The following is an 18773-nucleotide window of genomic DNA, read 5'->3' as shown; positions in this document are numbered from 1 at the left end:
GCGTCAAAGATAATGAGAAGAGTTTCTTTTTCTAAAATTGAAGCAGTTCTTAGGATTGGCAAGAGAGGTTTCTAAAACCTGAAGGTAACTTTACTTTTCTTCACTGGCAATTCTAACATGTTGGGTTAGCACCTGTATTTCAACGGCTAAATTACAAACAAAAGTATGCCAATTGTTAAATGTTGATCAACACTAATTTAGCAACCATGAAACGGAATCATTTTGGATAATATTGTCTAATTGCCTTTCATATCCAACGTTAAAACAACACTAAACATGCATCTCTTCAACAATGTGATATACTTTTTGTAATTTGTAGGTGAACAATCTGCGGCGCTCGGCGGCTTTCGGTGAGAGAAGTGAAAAAGCTTACGGCACCTGGGATTCCCAGGCGGTCTTCCATCCAGGTACTAACCAGGCCCCGCTCTGCTTAGCTTCCGAGATCAGACGAGATCGGGCGGAACCAGAGAGGTATGGCTGTAAGCTGCTTTTTATCTTTTTCCTAATCCTTTAAAACGTGTCAAAGATAATCAGAAGTTTCTTTTTCTAAAATTGAAGCAGTTCTTAGCATTGGCAAGAGAGGTTCCTAAAACCTGAAGGTAACTTTACTTTTCTTCACTGGTAAATCTAACATGTTTGGTTAGCACCTGTATTTCAACGGCTAAATTACAAACAATAGTATGCCAATCGTAAAATGTTGATCAACACCAATTTAGCAATCATGAAACGGAATCATTTTGGATAATATTGTCTAATTTCCTTTCATATCCAACGTTAAAACAACACTAAACATGCATCTCTTCAACAATGTGATATACTTTTTGTAATTTGTAGGTGTACAATCTGCGGCGCTCTGCAGCTTTCAGAGAGAAGTGAAAAAGCTTACGGCACCTGGGATTCCCAGGCGGTCTTCCATCCAGGTACTAACCAGGCCCTGCTCTGCTTAGCTTCCAAGATCAGACGAGATCGGGCGGAACCAGAGAGGTATGGCCGTAAGCTGCTTTTTATCTTTTTCCTAATCCTTTATAATGCGTCAATGAATTATGACACGCCTGCCGTTGGCATCTTTGTGTGGGTTAAATAAGGGTATGCAAAGAAGGCTGTGACATCCCATGCCGAAAATTGGATGGACTAGAGAAGACCCGCCCAGGAGTCCCAGCCAATCGGTGAATGGCCATTGCAGTCCCCGCCACCTCAAATGGCCTGACGATGGTATGGACGTAAGCCACCTTTCATCTTCTTCCTATTGCATCTCTTCTACAATGTGAATTTTTTTTTACAATTGTGTAGGTGTACAATCTACGGCGCTGGGCGGCTTTCAGAGAGAGAAGTTAAAAAGCTTACGGCACCTGGGATTCCCAGGCGGTCTTCCATCCAGGTACTAACCAGGCCCTGCTCTGCTTAGCTTCCGAGATCAGACGAGATCGGGCGGAACCAGAGAGGTATGGCCGTAAGCTGCTTTTCATCTTTTTCCTAATCCTTTAAAACGTGTCAAAGATAATCAGAAGTTTCTTTTTCTAAAATTGAAGCAGTTCTTAGCATTGGCAAGAGAGGTTCCTAAAGCCTGAAGGTAACTTTACTTTTCTTCACTGGCAATTCTAACATGTTGGGTTAGCACCTGTATTTCAACGGCTAAATTACAAACAACAGTATGCCAATCGTAAATGTTGACCAACACTAATTTAGCAATCATGAAACGGAATCATTTTGGATAATATTGTCTAATTTCCTTTCATATCCAACGTTAAAACAGGTGTACAATCTGCGGCGCTCGGCGGCTTTCGGAGAGAGAAGTGAAAAAGCTTACGGCACCTGGGATTCCCAGGCGGTCTTCCATCCAGGTACTAACCAGGCCCTGCTCTGCTTAGCTTGCGAGATCAGACGAGATCGGGCGGAACCAGAGAGGTATGGCCGTAAGCTGCTTTTTATCTTTTTCCTAATCCTTTATAATGCGTCAAAGATAATCAGAAGAGTTTCTTTTTCTAAAATTGAAGCAGTTCTTAGGATTGGCAAGAGAGGTTTCTAAAACCTGAAGGTAACTTTACTTTTCTTCACTGGCAATTCTAACATGTTGGGTTAGCACCTGTATTTCAACGGCTAAATTACAAACAAAAGTATGCCAATTGTTAAATGTTGATCAACACTAATTTAGCAACCATGAAACGGAATCATTTTGGATAATATTGTCTAATTGCCTTTCATATCCAACGTTAAAACAACACTAAACATGCATCTCTTCAACAATGTGATATACTTTTTGTAATTTGTAGGTGAACAATCTGCGGCGCTCGGCGGCTTTCGGTGAGAGAAGTGAAAAAGCTTACGGCACCTGGGATTCCCAGGCGGTCTTCCATCCAGGTACTAACCAGGCCCCGCTCTGCTTAGCTTCCGAGATCAGACGAGATCGGGCGGAACCAGAGAGGTATGGCTGTAAGCTGCTTTTTATCTTTTTCCTAATCCTTTAAAACGTGTCAAAGATAATCAGAAGTTTCTTTTTCTAAAATTGAAGCAGTTCTTAGCATTGGCAAGAGAGGTTCCTAAAACCTGAAGGTAACTTTACTTTTCTTCACTGGTAAATCTAACATGTTTGGTTAGCACCTGTATTTCAACGGCTAAATTACAAACAATAGTATGCCAATCGTAAAATGTTGATCAACACCAATTTAGCAATCATGAAACGGAATCATTTTGGATAATATTGTCTAATTTCCTTTCATATCCAACGTTAAAACAACACTAAACATGCATCTCTTCAACAATGTGATATACTTTTTGTAATTTGTAGGTGTACAATCTGCGGCGCTCTGCAGCTTTCAGAGAGAAGTGAAAAAGCTTACGGCACCTGGGATTCCCAGGCGGTCTTCCATCCAGGTACTAACCAGGCCCTGCTCTGCTTAGCTTCCGAGATCAGACGAGATCGGGCGGAACCAGAGAGGTATGGCCGTAAGCTGCTTTTTATCTTTTTCCTAATCCTTTATAATGCGTCAATGAATTATGACACGCCTGCCGTTGGCATCTTTGTGTGGGTTAAATAAGGGTATGCAAAGAAGGCTGTGACATCCCATGCCGAAAATTGGATGGACTAGAGAAGACCCGCCCAGGAGTCCCAGCCAATCGGTGAATGGCCATTGCAGTCCCCGCCACCTCAAATGGCCTGATGATGGTATGGACGTAAGCCACCTTTCATCTTCTTCCTATTGCATCTCTTCTACAATGTGAATTTTTTTTTACAATTGTGTAGGTGTACAATCTACGGCGCTGGGCGGCTTTCAGAGAGAGAAGTTAAAAAGCTTACGGCACCTGGGATTCCCAGGCGGTCTTCCATCCAGGTACTAACCAGGCCCTGCTCTGCTTAGCTTCCGAGATCAGACGAGATCGGGCGGAACCAGAGAGGTATGGCCGTAAGCTGCTTTTCATCTTTTTCCTAATCCTTTAAAACGTGTCAAAGATAATCAGAAGTTTCTTTTTCTAAAATTGAAGCAGTTCTTAGCATTGGCAAGAGAGGTTCCTAAAGCCTGAAGGTAACTTTACTTTTCTTCACTGGCAATTCTAACATGTTGGGTTAGCACCTGTATTTCAACGGCTAAATTACAAACAACAGTATGCCAATCGTAAATGTTGACCAACACTAATTTAGCAATCATGAAACGGAATCATTTTGGATAATATTGTCTAATTTCCTTTCATATCCAACGTTAAAACAGGTGTACAATCTGCGGCGCTCGGCGGCTTTCGGAGAGAGAAGTGAAAAAGCTTACGGCACCTGGGATTCCCAGGCGGTCTTCCATCCAGGTACTAACCAGGCCCTGCTCTGCTTAGCTTGCGAGATCAGACGAGATCGGGCGGAACCAGAGAGGTATGGCCGTAAGCTGCTTTTTATCTTTTTCCTAATCCTTTATAATGCGTCAAAGATAATCAGAAGAGTTTCTTTTTCTAAAATTGAAGCAGTTCTTAGGATTGGCAAGAGAGGTTTCTAAAACCTGAAGGTAACTTTACTTTTCTTCACTGGCAATTCTAACATGTTGGGTTAGCACCTGTATTTCAACGGCTAAATTACAAACAAAAGTATGCCAATTGTTAAATGTTGATCAACACTAATTTAGCAACCATGAAACGGAATCATTTTGGATAATATTGTCTAATTGCCTTTCATATCCAACGTTAAAACAACACTAAACATGCATCTCTTCAACAATGTGATATACTTTTTGTAATTTGTAGGTGAACAATCTGCGGCGCTCGGCGGCTTTCGGTGAGAGAAGTGAAAAAGCTTACGGCACCTGGGATTCCCAGGCGGTCTTCCATCCAGGTACTAACCAGGCCCCGCTCTGCTTAGCTTCCGAGATCAGACGAGATCGGGCGGAACCAGAGAGGTATGGCTGTAAGCTGCTTTTTATCTTTTTCCTAATCCTTTAAAACGTGTCAAAGATAATCAGAAGTTTCTTTTTCTAAAATTGAAGCAGTTCTTAGCATTGGCAAGAGAGGTTCCTAAAACCTGAAGGTAACTTTACTTTTCTTCACTGGTAAATCTAACATGTTTGGTTAGCACCTGTATTTCAACGGCTAAATTACAAACAATAGTATGCCAATCGTAAAATGTTGATCAACACCAATTTAGCAATCATGAAACGGAATCATTTTGGATAATATTGTCTAATTTCCTTTCATATCCAACGTTAAAACAACACTAAACATGCATCTCTTCAACAATGTGATATACTTTTTGTAATTTGTAGGTGTACAATCTGCGGCGCTCTGCAGCTTTCAGAGAGAAGTGAAAAAGCTTACGGCACCTGGGATTCCCAGGCGGTCTTCCATCCAGGTACTAACCAGGCCCTGCTCTGCTTAGCTTCCGAGATCAGACGAGATCGGGCGGAACCAGAGAGGTATGGCCGTAAGCTGCTTTTTATCTTTTTCCTAATCCTTTATAATGCGTCAATGAATTATGACACGCCTGCCGTTGGCATCTTTGTGTGGGTTAAATAAGGGTATGCAAAGAAGGCTGTGACATCCCATGCCGAAAATTGGATGGACTAGAGAAGACCCGCCCAGGAGTCCCAGCCAATCGGTGAATGGCCATAGCAGTCCCCGCCACCTCAAATGGCCTGACGATGGTATGGACGTAAGCCACCTTTCATCTTCTTCCTATTGCATCTCTTCTACAATGTGAATTTTTTTTTACAATTGTGTAGGTGTACAATCTACGGCGCTGGGCGGCTTTCAGAGAGAGAAGTGAAAAAGCTTACGGCACCTGGGATTCCCAGGCGGTCTTCCATCCAGGTACTAACCAGGCCCTGCTCTGCTTAGCTTCCGAGATCAGACGAGATCGGGCGGAACCAGAGAGGTATGGACGTAAGCTGCTTTTCATCTTTTTCCTAATCCTTTAAAACGTGTCAAAGATAATCAGAAGTTTCTTTTTCTAAAATTGAAGCAGTTCTTAGCATTGGCAAGAGAGGTTCCTAAAGCCTGAAGGTAACTTTACTTTTCTTCACTGGCAATTCTAACATGTTGGGTTAGCACCTGTATTTCAACGGCTAAATTACAAACAACAGTATGCCAATGGTAAATGTTGACCAACACTAATTTAGCAATCATGAAACGGAATCATTTTGGATAATATTGTCTAATTTCCTTTCATATCCAACGTTAAAACAGGTGTACAATCTGCGGCGCTCGGCGGCTTTCGGAGAGAGAAGTGAAAAAGCTTACGGCACCTGGGATTCCCAGGCGGTCTTCCATCCAGGTACTAACCAGGCCCTGCTCTGCTTAGCTTCCGAGATCAGACGAGATCGGGCGGAACCAGAGAGGTATGGCCGTAAGCTGCTTTTTATCTTTTTCCTAATCCTTTATAATGCGTCAATGAATTATGACACGCCTGCCGTTGGCATCTTTGTGTGGGTTAAATAAGGGTATGCAAAGAAGGCTGTGACATCCCATGCCGAAAATTGGATGGACTAGAGAAGACCCGCCCAGGAGTCCCAGCCAATCGGTGAATGGCCATTGCAGTCCCCGCCACCTCAAATGGCCTGACGATGGTATGGACGTAAGCCACCTTTCATCTTCTTCCTATTGCATCTCTTCTACAATGTGATAAACTTTTTACAATTGTGTAGGTGTACAAGCTACGGCGCTGGGCGGCTTTCAGAGAGAGAAGTGAAAAAGCTTACGGCACCTGGGATTCCCAGGCGGTCTTCCATCCAGGTACTAACCAGGCCCTGCTCTGCTTAGCTTCCGAGATCAGACGAGATCGGGCGGAACCAGAGAGGTATGGCCGTAAGCTGCTTTTTATCTTTTTCCTAATCCTTTATAATGCGTCAAAGATAATCAGAAGAGTTTCTTTTTCTAAAATTGAAGCAGTTCTTAGGATTGGCAAGAGAGGTTTCTAAAACCTGAAGGTAACTTTACTTTTCTTCACTGGCAATTCTAACATGTTGGGTTAGCACCTGTATTTCAACGGCTAAATTACAAACAAAAGTATGCCAATTGTTAAATGTTGATCAACACTAATTTAGCAACCATGAAACGGAATCATTTTGGATAATATTGTCTAATTGCCTTTCATATCCAACGTTAAAACAACACTAAACATGCATCTCTTCAACAATGTGATATACTTTTTGTAATTTGTAGGTGAACAATCTGCGGCGCTCGGCGGCTTTCGGTGAGAGAAGTGAAAAAGCTTACGGCACCTGGGATTCCCAGGCGGTCTTCCATCCAGGTACTAACCAGGCCCCGCTCTGCTTAGCTTCCGAGATCAGACGAGATCGGGCGGAACCAGAGAGGTATGGCTGTAAGCTGCTTTTTATCTTTTTCCTAATCCTTTAAAACGTGTCAAAGATAATCAGAAGTTTCTTTTTCTAAAATTGAAGCAGTTCTTAGCATTGGCAAGAGAGGTTCCTAAAACCTGAAGGTAACTTTACTTTTCTTCACTGGTAAATCTAACATGTTTGGTTAGCACCTGTATTTCAACGGCTAAATTACAAACAATAGTATGCCAATCGTAAAATGTTGATCAACACCAATTTAGCAATCATGAAACGGAATCATTTTGGATAATATTGTCTAATTTCCTTTCATATCCAACGTTAAAACAACACTAAACATGCATCTCTTCAACAATGTGATATACTTTTTGTAATTTGTAGGTGTACAATCTGCGGCGCTCTGCAGCTTTCAGAGAGAAGTGAAAAAGCTTACGGCACCTGGGATTCCCAGGCGGTCTTCCATCCAGGTACTAACCAGGCCCTGCTCTGCTTAGCTTCCGAGATCAGACGAGATCGGGCGGAACCAGAGAGGTATGGCCGTAAGCTGCTTTTTATCTTTTTCCTAATCCTTTATAATGCGTCAATGAATTATGACACGCCTGCCGTTGGCATCTTTGTGTGGGTTAAATAAGGGTATGCAAAGAAGGCTGTGACATCCTATGGCGAAAATTGGATGGACTAGAGAAGACCCGCCCAGGAGTCCCAGCCAATCGGTGGATGGCCATTGCAGTCCCCGCCACCTCAAATGGCCTGACGATGGTATGGACGTAAGCCACCTTTCATCTTCTTCCTATTGCATCTCTTCTACAATGTGAAATACTTTTTACAATTGTGAAGGTGTACAATCTGCGGCGGTGGGCGGCTTTCGGAGAGAGAAGTGAAAAAGCTTACGGCACCTGGGATTCCCAGGCGGTCTTCCATCCAGGTACTAACCAGGCCCTGCTCTGCTTAGCTTCCGAGATCAGACGAGATCGGGCGGAACCAGAGAGGTATGGACGTAAGCTGCTTTTCATCTTTTTCCTAATCCTTTAAAACGTGTCAAAGATAATCAGAAGTTTCTTTTTCTAAAATTGAAGCAGTTCTTAGCATTGGCAAGAGAGGTTCCTAAAGCCTGAAGGTAACTTTACTTTTCTTCACTGGCAATTCTAACATGTTGGGTTAGCACCTGTATTTCAACGGCTAAATTACAAACAACAGTATGCCAATGGTAAATGTTGACCAACACTAATTTAGCAATCATGAAACGGAATCATTTTGGATAATATTGTCTAATTTCCTTTCATATCCAACGTTAAAACAGGTGTACAATCTGCGGCGCTCGGCGGCTTTCGGAGAGAGAAGTGAAAAAGCTTACGGCACCTGGGATTCCCAGGCGGTCTTCCATCCAGGTACTAACCAGGCCCTGCTCTGCTTAGCTTCCGAGATCAGACGAGATCGGGCGGAAGCAGAGAGGTATGGCCGTAAGCTGCTTTTTATCTTTTTCCTAATCCTTTATAATGCGTCAAAAAATTATGTCACGCCTGCCGTTGGCATCTTTGTGTGGGTTAAATAAGGGTATGCAAAGAAGGCTGTGACATCCTATGGCGAAAATTGGATGGACTAGAGAAGACCCGCCCAGGAGTCCCAGCCAATCGGTGGATGGCCATTGCAGTCCCCGCCACCTCAAATGGCCTGACGATGGTATGGACGTAAGCCACCTTTCATCTTCTTCCTATTGCATCTCTTCTACAATGTGATCAACTTTTTACAATTGTGTAGGTGTACAAGCTACGGCGCTGGGCGGCTTTCAGAGAGAGAAGTGAAAAAGCTTACGGCACCTGGGATTCCCAGGCGGTCTTCCATTCAGGTACTAACCAGGCCCTGCTCTGCTTAGCTTCCGAGATCAGACGAGATCGGGCGGAACCAGAGAGGTATGGCCGTAAGCTGCTTTTCATCTTTTTCCTAATCCTTTAAAACGTGTCAAAGATAATCAGAAGTTTCTTTTTCTAAAATTGAAGCAGTTCTTAGCATTGGCAAGAGAGGTTCCTAAAACCTAAAGGGAACTTTACTTTTCTTCTTTGGTAAATCTAACATGTTTGGTTAGCACCTGTATTTCAACGGCTAAATTACAAACAAAAGTATGCCAATTGTTAAATGTTGATCAACACTAATTTAGCAACCATGAAACGGAATCATGTTTGATAATATTGTCTAAATGCCTTTCATATCCAACGTTAAAACAACAATAAACATGCATCTCTTCAACAATGTGATATACTTTTTGTAATTTGTAGGTGTACAATCTGCGGCGCTCTGCAGCTTTCAGAGAGAAGTGAAAAAGCTTACGGCACCTGGGATTCCCAGGCGGTCTTCCATCCAGGTACTAACCAGGCCCTGCTCTGCTTAGCTTCCGAGATCAGACGAGATCGGGCGGAACCAGAGAGGTATGGCCGTAAGCTGCTTTTTATCTTTTTCCTAATCCTTTATAATGCGTCAAAGATAATCAGAAGAGTTTCTTTTTCTAAAATTGAAGCAGTTCTTAGGATTGGCAAGAGAGGTTTCTAAAACCTGAAGGTAACTTTACTTTTCTTCACTGGCAATTCTAACATGTTGGGTTAGCACCTGTATTTCAACGGCTAAATTACAAACAAAAGTATGCCAATTGTTAAATGTTGATCAACACTAATTTAGCAACCATGAAACGGAATCATTTTGGATAATATTGTCTAATTGCCTTTCATATCCAACGTTAAAACAACACTAAACATGCATCTCTTCAACAATGTGATATACTTTTTGTAATTTGTAGGTGAACAATCTGCGGCGCTCGGCGGCTTTCGGTGAGAGAAGTGAAAAAGCTTACGGCACCTGGGATTCCCAGGCGGTCTTCCATCCAGGTACTAACCAGGCCCCGCTCTGCTTAGCTTCCGAGATCAGACGAGATCGGGCGGAACCAGAGAGGTATGGCTGTAAGCTGCTTTTTATCTTTTTCCTAATCCTTTAAAACGTGTCAAAGATAATCAGAAGTTTCTTTTTCTAAAATTGAAGCAGTTCTTAGCATTGGCAAGAGAGGTTCCTAAAACCTGAAGGTAACTTTACTTTTCTTCACTGGTAAATCTAACATGTTTGGTTAGCACCTGTATTTCAACGGCTAAATTACAAACAATAGTATGCCAATCGTAAAATGTTGATCAACACCAATTTAGCAATCATGAAACGGAATCATTTTGGATAATATTGTCTAATTTCCTTTCATATCCAACGTTAAAACAACACTAAACATGCATCTCTTCAACAATGTGATATACTTTTTGTAATTTGTAGGTGTACAATCTGCGGCGCTCTGCAGCTTTCAGAGAGAAGTGAAAAAGCTTACGGCACCTGGGATTCCCAGGCGGTCTTCCATCCAGGTACTAACCAGGCCCTGCTCTGCTTAGCTTCCGAGATCAGACGAGATCGGGCGGAACCAGAGAGGTATGGCCGTAAGCTGCTTTTTATCTTTTTCCTAATCCTTTATAATGCGTCAATGAATTATGACACGCCAGCCGTTGGCATCTTTGTGTGGGTTAAATAAGGGTATGCAAAGAAGGCTGTGACATCCCATGCCGAAAATTGGATGGACTAGAGAAGACCCGCCCAGGAGTCCCAGCCAATCGGTGAATGGCCATTGCAGTCCCCGCCACCTCAAATGGCCTGACGATGGTATGGACGTAAGCCACCTTTCATCTTCTTCCTATTGCATCTCTTCTACAATGTGAATTTTTTTTTACAATTGTGTAGGTGTACAATCTACGGCGCTGGGCGGCTTTCAGAGAGAGAAGTTAAAAAGCTTACGGCACCTGGGATTCCCAGGCGGTCTTCCATCCAGGTACTAACCAGGCCCTGCTCTGCTTAGCTTCCGAGATCAGACGAGATCGGGCGGAACCAGAGAGGTATGGCCGTAAGCTGCTTTTCATCTTTTTCCTAATCCTTTAAAACGTGTCAAAGATAATCAGAAGTTTCTTTTTCTAAAATTGAAGCAGTTCTTAGCATTGGCAAGAGAGGTTCCTAAAGCCTGAAGGTAACTTTACTTTTCTTCACTGGCAATTCTAACATGTTGGGTTAGCACCTGTATTTCAACGGCTAAATTACAAACAACAGTATGCCAATCGTAAATGTTGACCAACACTAATTTAGCAATCATGAAACGGAATCATTTTGGATAATATTGTCTAATTTCCTTTCATATCCAACGTTAAAACAGGTGTACAATCTGCGGCGCTCGGCGGCTTTCGGAGAGAGAAGTGAAAAAGCTTACGGCACCTGGGATTCCCAGGCAGTCTTCCATCCAGGTACTAACCAGGCCCTGCTCTGCTTAGCTTCCGAGATCAGACGAGATCGGGCGGAACCAGAGAGGTATGGCCGTAAGCTGCTTTTTATCTTTTTCCTAATCCTTTATAATGCGTCAATGAATTATGACACGCCTGCCGTTGGCATCTTTGTGTGGGTTAAATAAGGGTATGCAAAGAAGGCTGTGACATCCCATGCCGAAAATTGGATGGACTAGAGAAGACCCGCCCAGGAGTCCCAGCCAATCGGTGAATGGCCATTGCAGTCCCCGCCACCTCAAATGGCCTGACGATGGTATGGACGTAAGCCACCTTTCATCTTCTTCCTATTGCATCTCTTCTACAATGTGAATTTTTTTTTACAATTGTGTAGGTGTACAATCTACGGCGCTGGGCGGCTTTCAGAGAGAGAAGTTAAAAAGCTTACGGCACCTGGGATTCCCAGGCGGTCTTCCATCCAGGTACTAACCAGGCCCTGCTCTGCTTAGCTTCCGAGATCAGACGAGATCGGGCGGAACCAGAGAGGTATGGCCGTAAGCTGCTTTTCATCTTTTTCCTAATCCTTTAAAACGTGTCAAAGATAATCAGAAGTTTCTTTTTCTAAAATTGAAGCAGTTCTTAGCATTGGCAAGAGAGGTTCCTAAAGCCTGAAGGTAACTTTACTTTTCTTCACTGGCAATTCTAACATGTTGGGTTAGCACCTGTATTTCAACGGCTAAATTACAAACAACAGTATGCCAATGGTAAATGTTGACCAACACTAATTTAGCAATCATGAAACGGAATCATTTTGGATAATATTGTCTAATTTCCTTTCATATCCAACGTTAAAACAGGTGTACAATCTGCGGCGCTCGGCGGCTTTCGGAGAGAGAAGTGAAAAAGCTTACGGCACCTGGGATTCCCAGGCGGTCTTCCATCCAGGTACTAACCAGGCCCTGCTCTGCTTAGCTTCCGAGATCAGACGAGATCGGGCGGAACCAGAGAGGTATGGCCGTAAGCTGCTTTTTATCTTTTTCCTAATCCTTTATAATGCGTCAATGAATTATGACACGCCTGCCGTTGGCATCTTTGTGTGGGTTAAATAAGGGTATGCAAAGAAGGCTGTGACATCCCATGCCGAAAATTGGATGGACTAGAGAAGACCCGCCCAGGAGTCCCAGCCAATCGGTGAATGGCCATTGCAGTCCCCGCCACCTCAAATGGCCTGACGATGGTATGGACGTAAGCCACCTTTCATCTTCTTCCTATTGCATCTCTTCTACAATGTGAATTTTTTTTTACAATTGTGTAGGTGTACAATCTACGGCGCTGGGCGGCTTTCAGAGAGAGAAGTTAAAAAGCTTACGGCACCTGGGATTCCCAGGCGGTCTTCCATCCAGGTACTAACCAGGCCCTGCTCTGCTTAGCTTCCGAGATCAGACGAGATCGGGCGGAACCAGAGAGGTATGGCCGTAAGCTGCTTTTCATCTTTTTCCTAATCCTTTAAAACGTGTCAAAGATAATCAGAAGTTTCTTTTTCTAAAATTGAAGCAGTTCTTAGCATTGGCAAGAGAGGTTCCTAAAGCCTGAAGGTAACTTTACTTTTCTTCACTGGCAATTCTAACATGTTGGGTTAGCACCTGTATTTCAACGGCTAAATTACAAACAACAGTATGCCAATGGTAAATGTTGACCAACACTAATTTAGCAATCATGAAACGGAATCATTTTGGATAATATTGTCTAATTTCCTTTCATATCCAACGTTAAAACAGGTGTACAATCTGCGGCGCTCGGCGGCTTTCGGAGAGAGAAGTGAAAAAGCTTACGGCACCTGGGATTCCCAGGCGGTCTTCCATCCAGGTACTAACCAGGCCCTGCTCTGCTTAGCTTCCGAGATCAGACGAGATCGGGCGGAACCAGAGAGGTATGGCCGTAAGCTGCTTTTTATCTTTTTCCTAATCCTTTATAATGCGTCAATGAATTATGACACGCCTGCCGTTGGCATCTTTGTGTGGGTTAAATAAGGGTATGCAAAGAAGGCTGTGACATCCCATGCCGAAAATTGGATGGACTAGAGAAGACCCGCCCAGGAGTCCCAGCCAATCGGTGAATGGCCATTGCAGTCCCCGCCACCTCAAATGGCCTGACGATGGTATGGACGTAAGCCACCTTTCATCTTCTTCCTATTGCATCTCTTCTACAATGTGAATTTTTTTTTACAATTGTGTAGGTGTACAATCTACGGCGCTGGGCGGCTTTCAGAGAGAGAAGTTAAAAAGCTTACGGCACCTGGGATTCCCAGGCGGTCTTCCATCCAGGTACTAACCAGGCCCTGCTCTGCTTAGCTTCCGAGATCAGACGAGATCGGGCGGAACCAGAGAGGTATGGCCGTAAGCTGCTTTTCATCTTTTTCCTAATCCTTTAAAACGTGTCAAAGATAATCAGAAGTTTCTTTTTCTAAAATTGAAGCAGTTCTTAGCATTGGCAAGAGAGGTTCCTAAAGCCTGAAGGTAACTTTACTTTTCTTCACTGGCAATTCTAACATGTTGGGTTAGCACCTGTATTTCAACGGCTAAATTACAAACAACAGTATGCCAATGGTAAATGTTGACCAACACTAATTTAGCAATCATGAAACGGAATCATTTTGGATAATATTGTCTAATTTCCTTTCATATCCAACGTTAAAACAGGTGTACAATCTGCGGCGCTCGGCGGCTTTCGGAGAGAGAAGTGAAAAAGCTTACGGCACCTGGGATTCCCAGGCGGTCTTCCATCCAGGTACTAACCAGGCCCTGCTCTGCTTAGCTTCCGAGATCAGACGAGATCGGGCGGAACCAGAGAGGTATGGCCGTAAGCTGCTTTTTATCTTTTTCCTAATCCTTTATAATGCGTCAATGAATTATGACACGCCTGCCGTTGGCATCTTTGTGTGGGTTAAATAAGGGTATGCAAAGAAGGCTGTGACATCCCATGCCGAAAATTGGATGGACTAGAGAAGACCCGCCCAGGAGTCCCAGCCAATCGGTGAATGGCCATTGCAGTCCCCGCCACCTCAAATGGCCTGACGATGGTATGGACGTAAGCCACCTTTCATCTTCTTCCTATTGCATCTCTTCTACAATGTGAATTTTTTTTTACAATTGTGTAGGTGTACAATCTACGGCGCTGGGCGGCTTTCAGAGAGAGAAGTTAAAAAGCTTACGGCACCTGGGATTCCCAGGCGGTCTTCCATCCAGGTACTAACCAGGCCCTGCTCTGCTTAGCTTCCGAGATCAGACGAGATCGGGCGGAACCAGAGAGGTATGGCCGTAAGCTGCTTTTCATCTTTTTCCTAATCCTTTAAAACGTGTCAAAGATAATCAGAAGTTTCTTTTTCTAAAATTGAAGCAGTTCTTAGCATTGGCAAGAGAGGTTCCTAAAGCCTGAAGGTAACTTTACTTTTCTTCACTGGCAATTCTAACATGTTGGGTTAGCACCTGTATTTCAACGGCTAAATTACAAACAACAGTATGCCAATGGTAAATGTTGACCAACACTAATTTAGCAATCATGAAACGGAATCATTTTGGATAATATTGTCTAATTTCCTTTCATATCCAACGTTAAAACAGGTGTACAATCTGCGGCGCTCGGCGGCTTTCGGAGAGAGAAGTGAAAAAGCTTACGGCACCTGGGATTCCCAGGCGGTCTTCCATCCAGGTACTAACCAGGCCCTGCTCTGCTTAGCTTCCGAGATCAGACGAGATCGGGCGGAACCAGAGAGGTATGGCCGTAAGCTGCTTTTTATCTTTTTCCTAATCCTTTATAATGCGTCAATGAATTATGACACGCCTGCCGTTGGCATCTTTGTGTGGGTTAAATAAGGGTATGCAAAGAAGGCTGTGACATCCCATGCCGAAAATTGGATGGACTAGAGAAGACCCGCCCAGGAGTCCCAGCCAATCGGTGAATGGCCATTGCAGTCCCCGCCACCTCAAATGGCCTGACGATGGTATGGACGTAAGCCACCTTTCATCTTCTTCCTATTGCATCTCTTCTACAATGTGATAAACTTTTTACAATTGTGTAGGTGTACAAGCTACGGCGCTGGGCGGCTTTCAGAGAGAGAAGTGAAAAAGCTTACGGCACCTGGGATTCCCAGGCGGTCTTCCATCCAGGTACTAACCAGGCCCTGCTCTGCTTAGCTTCCGAGATCAGACGAGATCGGGCGGAACCAGAGAGGTATGGCCGTAAGCTGCTTTTTATCTTTTTCCTAATCCTTTATAATGCGTCAAAGATAATCAGAAGAGTTTCTTTTTCTAAAATTGAAGCAGTTCTTAGGATTGGCAAGAGAGGTTTCTAAAACCTGAAGGTAACTTTACTTTTCTTCACTGGCAATTCTAACATGTTGGGTTAGCACCTGTATTTCAACGGCTAAATTACAAACAAAAGTATGCCAATTGTTAAATGTTGATCAACACTAATTTAGCAACCATGAAACGGAATCATTTTGGATAATATTGTCTAATTGCCTTTCATATCCAACGTTAAAACAACACTAAACATGCATCTCTTCAACAATGTGATATACTTTTTGTAATTTGTAGGTGTACAATCTGCGGCGCTCGGCGGCTTTCGGTGAGAGAAGTGAAAAAGCTTACGGCACCTGGGATTCCCAGGCGGTCTTCCATCCAGGTACTAACCAGGCCCTGCTCTGCTTAGCTTCCGAGATCAGACGAGATCGGGCGGAACCAGAGAGGTATGGCTGTAAGCTGCTTTTTATCTTTTTCCTAATCCTTTAAAACGTGTCAAAGATAATCAGAAGTTTCTTTTTCTAAAATTGAAGCAGTTCTTAGCATTGGCAAGAGAGGTTCCTAAAACCTGAAGGTAACTTTACTTTTCTTCACTGGTAAATCTAACATGTTTGGTTAGCACCTGTATTTCAACGGCTAAATTACAAACAATAGTATGCCAATCGTAAAATGTTGATCAACACCAATTTAGCAATCATGAAACGGAATCATTTTGGATAATATTGTCTAATTTCCTTTCATATCCAACGTTAAAACAACACTAAACATGCATCTCTTCAACAATGTGATATACTTTTTGTAATTTGTAGGTGTACAATCTGCGGCGCTCTGCAGCTTTCAGAGAGAAGTGAAAAAGCTTACGGCACCTGGGATTCCCAGGCGGTCTTCCATCCAGGTACTAACCAGGCCCTGCTCTGCTTAGCTTCCGAGATCAGACGAGATCGGGCGGAACCAGAGAGGTATGGCCGTAAGCTGCTTTTTATCTTTTTCCTAATCCTTTATAATGCGTCAAAAAATTATGTCACGCCTGCCGTTGGCATCTTTGTGTGGGTTAAATAAGGGTATGCAAAGAAGGCTGTGACATCCTATGGCGAAAATTGGATGGACTAGAGAAGACCCGCCCAGGAGTCCCAGCCAATCGGTGGATGGCCATTGCAGTCCCCGCCACCTCAAATGGCCTGACGATGGTATGGACGTAAGCCACCTTTCATCTTCTTCCTATTGCATCTCTTCTACAATGTGAAATACTTTTTACAATTGTGAAGGTGTACAATCTGCGGCGGTGGGCGGCTTTCGGAGAGAGAAGTGAAAAAGCTTACGGCACCTGGGATTCCCAGGCGGTCTTCCATCCAGGTACTAACCAGGCCCTGCTCTGCTTAGCTTCCGAGATCAGACGAGATCGGGCGGAACCAGAGAGGTATGGCCGTAAGCTGCTTTTTATCTTTTTCCTAATCCTTTATAATGCGTCAATGAATTATGACACGCCAGCCGTTGGCATCTTTGTGTGGGTTAAATAAGGGTATGCAAAGAAGGCTGTGACATCCCATGCCGAAAATTGGATGGACTAGAGAAGACCCGCCCAGGAGTCCCAGCCATTCGGTGAATGGCCATTGCAGTCCCCGCCACCTCAAATGGCCTGACGATGGTATGGACGTAAGCCACCTTTCATCTTCTTCCTATTGCATCTCTTCTACAATGTGAATTTTTTTTTACAATTGTGTAGGTGTACAATCTACGGCGCTGGGCGGCTTTCATAGAGAGAAGTGAAAAAGCTTACGGCACCTGGGATTCCCAGGCGGTCTTCCATCCAGGTACTAACCAGGCCCTGCTCTGCTTAGCTTCCGAGATCAGACGAGATCGGGCGGAACCAGAGAGGTATGGACGTAAGCTGCTTTTCATCTTTTTCCTAATCCTTTAAAACGTGTCAAAGATAATCAGAAGTTTCTTTTTCTAAAATTGAAGCAGTTCTTAGCATTGGCAAGAGAGGTTCCTAAAGCCTGAAGGTAACTTTACTTTTCTTCACTGGCAATTCTAACATGTTGGGTTAGCACCTGTATTTCAACCGCTAAATTACAAACAACAGTATGCCAATCGTAAATGTTGACCAACACTAATTTAGCAATCATGAAACGGAATCATTTTGGATAATATTGTCTAATTTCCTTTCATATCCAACGTTAAAACAGGTGTACAATCTGCGGCGCTCGGCGGCTTTCGGAGAGAGAAGTGAAAAAGCTTACGGCACCTGGGATTCCCAGGCGGTCTTCCATCCAGGTACTAACCAGGCCCTGCTCTGCTTAGCTTCCGAGATCAGACGAGATCGGGCGGAACCAGAGAGGTATGGCCGTAAGCTGCTTTTTATCTTTTTCCTAATCCTTTATAATGCGTCAATGAATTATGACACGCCTGCCGTTGGCATCTTTGTGTGGGTTAAATAAGGGTATGCAAAGAAGGCTGTGACATCCCATGCCGAAAATTGGATGGACTAGAGAAGACCCGCCCAGGAGTCCCAGCCAATCGGTGAATGGCCATTGCAGTCCCCGCCACCTCAAATGGCCTGACGATGGTATGGACGTAAGCCACCTTTCATCTTCTTCCTATTGCATCTCTTCTACAATGTGATAAACTTTTTACAATTGTGTAGGTGTACAAGCTACGGCGCTGGGCGGCTTTCAGAGAGAGAAGTGAAAAAGCTTACGGCACCTGGGATTCCCAGGCGGTCTTCCATCCAGGTACTAACCAGGCCCTGCTCTGCTTAGCTTCCGAGATCAGACGAGATCGGGCGGAACCAGAGAGGTATGGCCGTAAGCTGCTTTTTATCTTTTTCCTAATCCTTTATAATGCGTCAAAGATAATCAGAAGAGTTTCTTTTTCTAAAATTGAAGCAGTTCTTAGGATTGGCAAGAGAGGTTTCTAAAACCTGAAGGTAACTTTACTTTTCTTCACTGGCAATTCTAACATGTTGGGTTAGCACCTGTATTTCAACGGCTAAATTACAAACAAAAGTATGCCAATTGTTAAATGTTGATCAACACTAATTTAGCAACCATGAAACGGAATCATTTTGGATAATATTGTCTAATTGCCTTTCATATCCAACGTTAAAACAACACTAAACATGCATCTCTTCAACAATGTGATATACTTTTTGTAATTTGTAGGTGTACAATCTGCGGCGCTCGGCGGCTTTCGGTGAGAGAAGTGAAAAAGCTTACGGCACCTGGGATTCCCAGGCGGTCTTCCATCCAGGTACTAACCAGGCCCCGCTCTGCTTAGCTTCCGAGATCAGACGAGATCGGGCGGAACCAGAGAGGTATGGCTGTAAGCTGCTTTTTATCTTTTTCCTAATCCTTTAAAACGTGTCAAAGATAATCAGAAGTTTCTTTTTCTAAAATTGAAGCAGTTCTTAGCATTGGCAAGAG

At 43.6% G+C, this 18773-nt stretch overlaps 39 non-coding genes across 39 annotated transcripts; all 39 read right to left on the bottom strand.

The window, feature by feature from the left end:
- Positions 1-366: 366 nt before the first annotated feature.
- Positions 367-485, bottom strand: LOC134110085 (5S ribosomal RNA). The gene has a single exon (XR_009943479.1). It is a non-coding gene; the product is annotated as a 5S ribosomal RNA (ribosomal RNA).
- A 394-nt stretch (positions 486-879) lies between these two features.
- On the bottom strand, positions 880-998 carry LOC134109932 (5S ribosomal RNA). Its single transcript, XR_009943327.1, has one exon. It is a non-coding gene; the product is annotated as a 5S ribosomal RNA (ribosomal RNA).
- A 339-nt stretch (positions 999-1337) lies between these two features.
- On the bottom strand, positions 1338-1456 carry LOC134110528 (5S ribosomal RNA). The gene has a single exon (XR_009943913.1). It is a non-coding gene; the product is annotated as a 5S ribosomal RNA (ribosomal RNA).
- A 344-nt stretch (positions 1457-1800) lies between these two features.
- LOC134110050 (5S ribosomal RNA) lies at positions 1801-1919 on the bottom strand. The gene has a single exon (XR_009943444.1). It is a non-coding gene; the product is annotated as a 5S ribosomal RNA (ribosomal RNA).
- A 398-nt stretch (positions 1920-2317) lies between these two features.
- LOC134110084 (5S ribosomal RNA) lies at positions 2318-2436 on the bottom strand. The gene has a single exon (XR_009943478.1). It is a non-coding gene; the product is annotated as a 5S ribosomal RNA (ribosomal RNA).
- Positions 2437-2830: 394 nt separating this feature from the next.
- On the bottom strand, positions 2831-2949 carry LOC134110527 (5S ribosomal RNA). The gene has a single exon (XR_009943912.1). It is a non-coding gene; the product is annotated as a 5S ribosomal RNA (ribosomal RNA).
- A 339-nt stretch (positions 2950-3288) lies between these two features.
- On the bottom strand, positions 3289-3407 carry LOC134110525 (5S ribosomal RNA). The gene has a single exon (XR_009943910.1). It is a non-coding gene; the product is annotated as a 5S ribosomal RNA (ribosomal RNA).
- Positions 3408-3751: 344 nt separating this feature from the next.
- Positions 3752-3870, bottom strand: LOC134110049 (5S ribosomal RNA). The gene has a single exon (XR_009943443.1). It is a non-coding gene; the product is annotated as a 5S ribosomal RNA (ribosomal RNA).
- A 398-nt stretch (positions 3871-4268) lies between these two features.
- Positions 4269-4387, bottom strand: LOC134110083 (5S ribosomal RNA). Its single transcript, XR_009943477.1, has one exon. It is a non-coding gene; the product is annotated as a 5S ribosomal RNA (ribosomal RNA).
- A 394-nt stretch (positions 4388-4781) lies between these two features.
- LOC134110524 (5S ribosomal RNA) lies at positions 4782-4900 on the bottom strand. Its single transcript, XR_009943909.1, has one exon. It is a non-coding gene; the product is annotated as a 5S ribosomal RNA (ribosomal RNA).
- Positions 4901-5239: 339 nt separating this feature from the next.
- Positions 5240-5358, bottom strand: LOC134109979 (5S ribosomal RNA). Its single transcript, XR_009943374.1, has one exon. It is a non-coding gene; the product is annotated as a 5S ribosomal RNA (ribosomal RNA).
- A 344-nt stretch (positions 5359-5702) lies between these two features.
- On the bottom strand, positions 5703-5821 carry LOC134110523 (5S ribosomal RNA). Its single transcript, XR_009943908.1, has one exon. It is a non-coding gene; the product is annotated as a 5S ribosomal RNA (ribosomal RNA).
- Positions 5822-6160: 339 nt separating this feature from the next.
- Positions 6161-6279, bottom strand: LOC134110522 (5S ribosomal RNA). Its single transcript, XR_009943907.1, has one exon. It is a non-coding gene; the product is annotated as a 5S ribosomal RNA (ribosomal RNA).
- Positions 6280-6677: 398 nt separating this feature from the next.
- Positions 6678-6796, bottom strand: LOC134110082 (5S ribosomal RNA). The gene has a single exon (XR_009943476.1). It is a non-coding gene; the product is annotated as a 5S ribosomal RNA (ribosomal RNA).
- A 394-nt stretch (positions 6797-7190) lies between these two features.
- LOC134110521 (5S ribosomal RNA) lies at positions 7191-7309 on the bottom strand. The gene has a single exon (XR_009943906.1). It is a non-coding gene; the product is annotated as a 5S ribosomal RNA (ribosomal RNA).
- A 339-nt stretch (positions 7310-7648) lies between these two features.
- Positions 7649-7767, bottom strand: LOC134109978 (5S ribosomal RNA). Its single transcript, XR_009943373.1, has one exon. It is a non-coding gene; the product is annotated as a 5S ribosomal RNA (ribosomal RNA).
- A 344-nt stretch (positions 7768-8111) lies between these two features.
- On the bottom strand, positions 8112-8230 carry LOC134109807 (5S ribosomal RNA). Its single transcript, XR_009943202.1, has one exon. It is a non-coding gene; the product is annotated as a 5S ribosomal RNA (ribosomal RNA).
- A 339-nt stretch (positions 8231-8569) lies between these two features.
- Positions 8570-8688, bottom strand: LOC134109897 (5S ribosomal RNA). The gene has a single exon (XR_009943292.1). It is a non-coding gene; the product is annotated as a 5S ribosomal RNA (ribosomal RNA).
- A 394-nt stretch (positions 8689-9082) lies between these two features.
- On the bottom strand, positions 9083-9201 carry LOC134110520 (5S ribosomal RNA). Its single transcript, XR_009943905.1, has one exon. It is a non-coding gene; the product is annotated as a 5S ribosomal RNA (ribosomal RNA).
- A 398-nt stretch (positions 9202-9599) lies between these two features.
- Positions 9600-9718, bottom strand: LOC134110080 (5S ribosomal RNA). Its single transcript, XR_009943474.1, has one exon. It is a non-coding gene; the product is annotated as a 5S ribosomal RNA (ribosomal RNA).
- A 394-nt stretch (positions 9719-10112) lies between these two features.
- LOC134110519 (5S ribosomal RNA) lies at positions 10113-10231 on the bottom strand. The gene has a single exon (XR_009943904.1). It is a non-coding gene; the product is annotated as a 5S ribosomal RNA (ribosomal RNA).
- A 339-nt stretch (positions 10232-10570) lies between these two features.
- LOC134110518 (5S ribosomal RNA) lies at positions 10571-10689 on the bottom strand. The gene has a single exon (XR_009943903.1). It is a non-coding gene; the product is annotated as a 5S ribosomal RNA (ribosomal RNA).
- Positions 10690-11033: 344 nt separating this feature from the next.
- LOC134109925 (5S ribosomal RNA) lies at positions 11034-11152 on the bottom strand. Its single transcript, XR_009943320.1, has one exon. It is a non-coding gene; the product is annotated as a 5S ribosomal RNA (ribosomal RNA).
- Positions 11153-11491: 339 nt separating this feature from the next.
- Positions 11492-11610, bottom strand: LOC134110517 (5S ribosomal RNA). Its single transcript, XR_009943902.1, has one exon. It is a non-coding gene; the product is annotated as a 5S ribosomal RNA (ribosomal RNA).
- A 344-nt stretch (positions 11611-11954) lies between these two features.
- On the bottom strand, positions 11955-12073 carry LOC134110516 (5S ribosomal RNA). The gene has a single exon (XR_009943901.1). It is a non-coding gene; the product is annotated as a 5S ribosomal RNA (ribosomal RNA).
- A 339-nt stretch (positions 12074-12412) lies between these two features.
- Positions 12413-12531, bottom strand: LOC134110514 (5S ribosomal RNA). Its single transcript, XR_009943899.1, has one exon. It is a non-coding gene; the product is annotated as a 5S ribosomal RNA (ribosomal RNA).
- Positions 12532-12875: 344 nt separating this feature from the next.
- On the bottom strand, positions 12876-12994 carry LOC134110513 (5S ribosomal RNA). Its single transcript, XR_009943898.1, has one exon. It is a non-coding gene; the product is annotated as a 5S ribosomal RNA (ribosomal RNA).
- A 339-nt stretch (positions 12995-13333) lies between these two features.
- LOC134110512 (5S ribosomal RNA) lies at positions 13334-13452 on the bottom strand. The gene has a single exon (XR_009943897.1). It is a non-coding gene; the product is annotated as a 5S ribosomal RNA (ribosomal RNA).
- A 344-nt stretch (positions 13453-13796) lies between these two features.
- Positions 13797-13915, bottom strand: LOC134110511 (5S ribosomal RNA). The gene has a single exon (XR_009943896.1). It is a non-coding gene; the product is annotated as a 5S ribosomal RNA (ribosomal RNA).
- A 339-nt stretch (positions 13916-14254) lies between these two features.
- On the bottom strand, positions 14255-14373 carry LOC134110510 (5S ribosomal RNA). Its single transcript, XR_009943895.1, has one exon. It is a non-coding gene; the product is annotated as a 5S ribosomal RNA (ribosomal RNA).
- A 344-nt stretch (positions 14374-14717) lies between these two features.
- On the bottom strand, positions 14718-14836 carry LOC134110509 (5S ribosomal RNA). The gene has a single exon (XR_009943894.1). It is a non-coding gene; the product is annotated as a 5S ribosomal RNA (ribosomal RNA).
- Positions 14837-15175: 339 nt separating this feature from the next.
- Positions 15176-15294, bottom strand: LOC134110508 (5S ribosomal RNA). The gene has a single exon (XR_009943893.1). It is a non-coding gene; the product is annotated as a 5S ribosomal RNA (ribosomal RNA).
- A 398-nt stretch (positions 15295-15692) lies between these two features.
- Positions 15693-15811, bottom strand: LOC134110013 (5S ribosomal RNA). Its single transcript, XR_009943407.1, has one exon. It is a non-coding gene; the product is annotated as a 5S ribosomal RNA (ribosomal RNA).
- Positions 15812-16205: 394 nt separating this feature from the next.
- LOC134110507 (5S ribosomal RNA) lies at positions 16206-16324 on the bottom strand. Its single transcript, XR_009943892.1, has one exon. It is a non-coding gene; the product is annotated as a 5S ribosomal RNA (ribosomal RNA).
- Positions 16325-16663: 339 nt separating this feature from the next.
- LOC134110506 (5S ribosomal RNA) lies at positions 16664-16782 on the bottom strand. The gene has a single exon (XR_009943891.1). It is a non-coding gene; the product is annotated as a 5S ribosomal RNA (ribosomal RNA).
- A 339-nt stretch (positions 16783-17121) lies between these two features.
- LOC134109977 (5S ribosomal RNA) lies at positions 17122-17240 on the bottom strand. The gene has a single exon (XR_009943372.1). It is a non-coding gene; the product is annotated as a 5S ribosomal RNA (ribosomal RNA).
- A 344-nt stretch (positions 17241-17584) lies between these two features.
- LOC134110505 (5S ribosomal RNA) lies at positions 17585-17703 on the bottom strand. The gene has a single exon (XR_009943890.1). It is a non-coding gene; the product is annotated as a 5S ribosomal RNA (ribosomal RNA).
- Positions 17704-18042: 339 nt separating this feature from the next.
- On the bottom strand, positions 18043-18161 carry LOC134110503 (5S ribosomal RNA). Its single transcript, XR_009943888.1, has one exon. It is a non-coding gene; the product is annotated as a 5S ribosomal RNA (ribosomal RNA).
- A 398-nt stretch (positions 18162-18559) lies between these two features.
- LOC134110079 (5S ribosomal RNA) lies at positions 18560-18678 on the bottom strand. The gene has a single exon (XR_009943473.1). It is a non-coding gene; the product is annotated as a 5S ribosomal RNA (ribosomal RNA).
- Positions 18679-18773: the final 95 nt, after the last annotated feature.

Source organism: Pungitius pungitius, unplaced genomic scaffold (genome assembly GCF_949316345.1).
Source record: "Pungitius pungitius unplaced genomic scaffold, fPunPun2.1 scaffold_37, whole genome shotgun sequence".
Taxonomy (NCBI): domain Eukaryota; kingdom Metazoa; phylum Chordata; class Actinopteri; order Perciformes; family Gasterosteidae; genus Pungitius; species Pungitius pungitius.
This window is presented reverse-complemented; position numbering and strand designations above follow the sequence as displayed.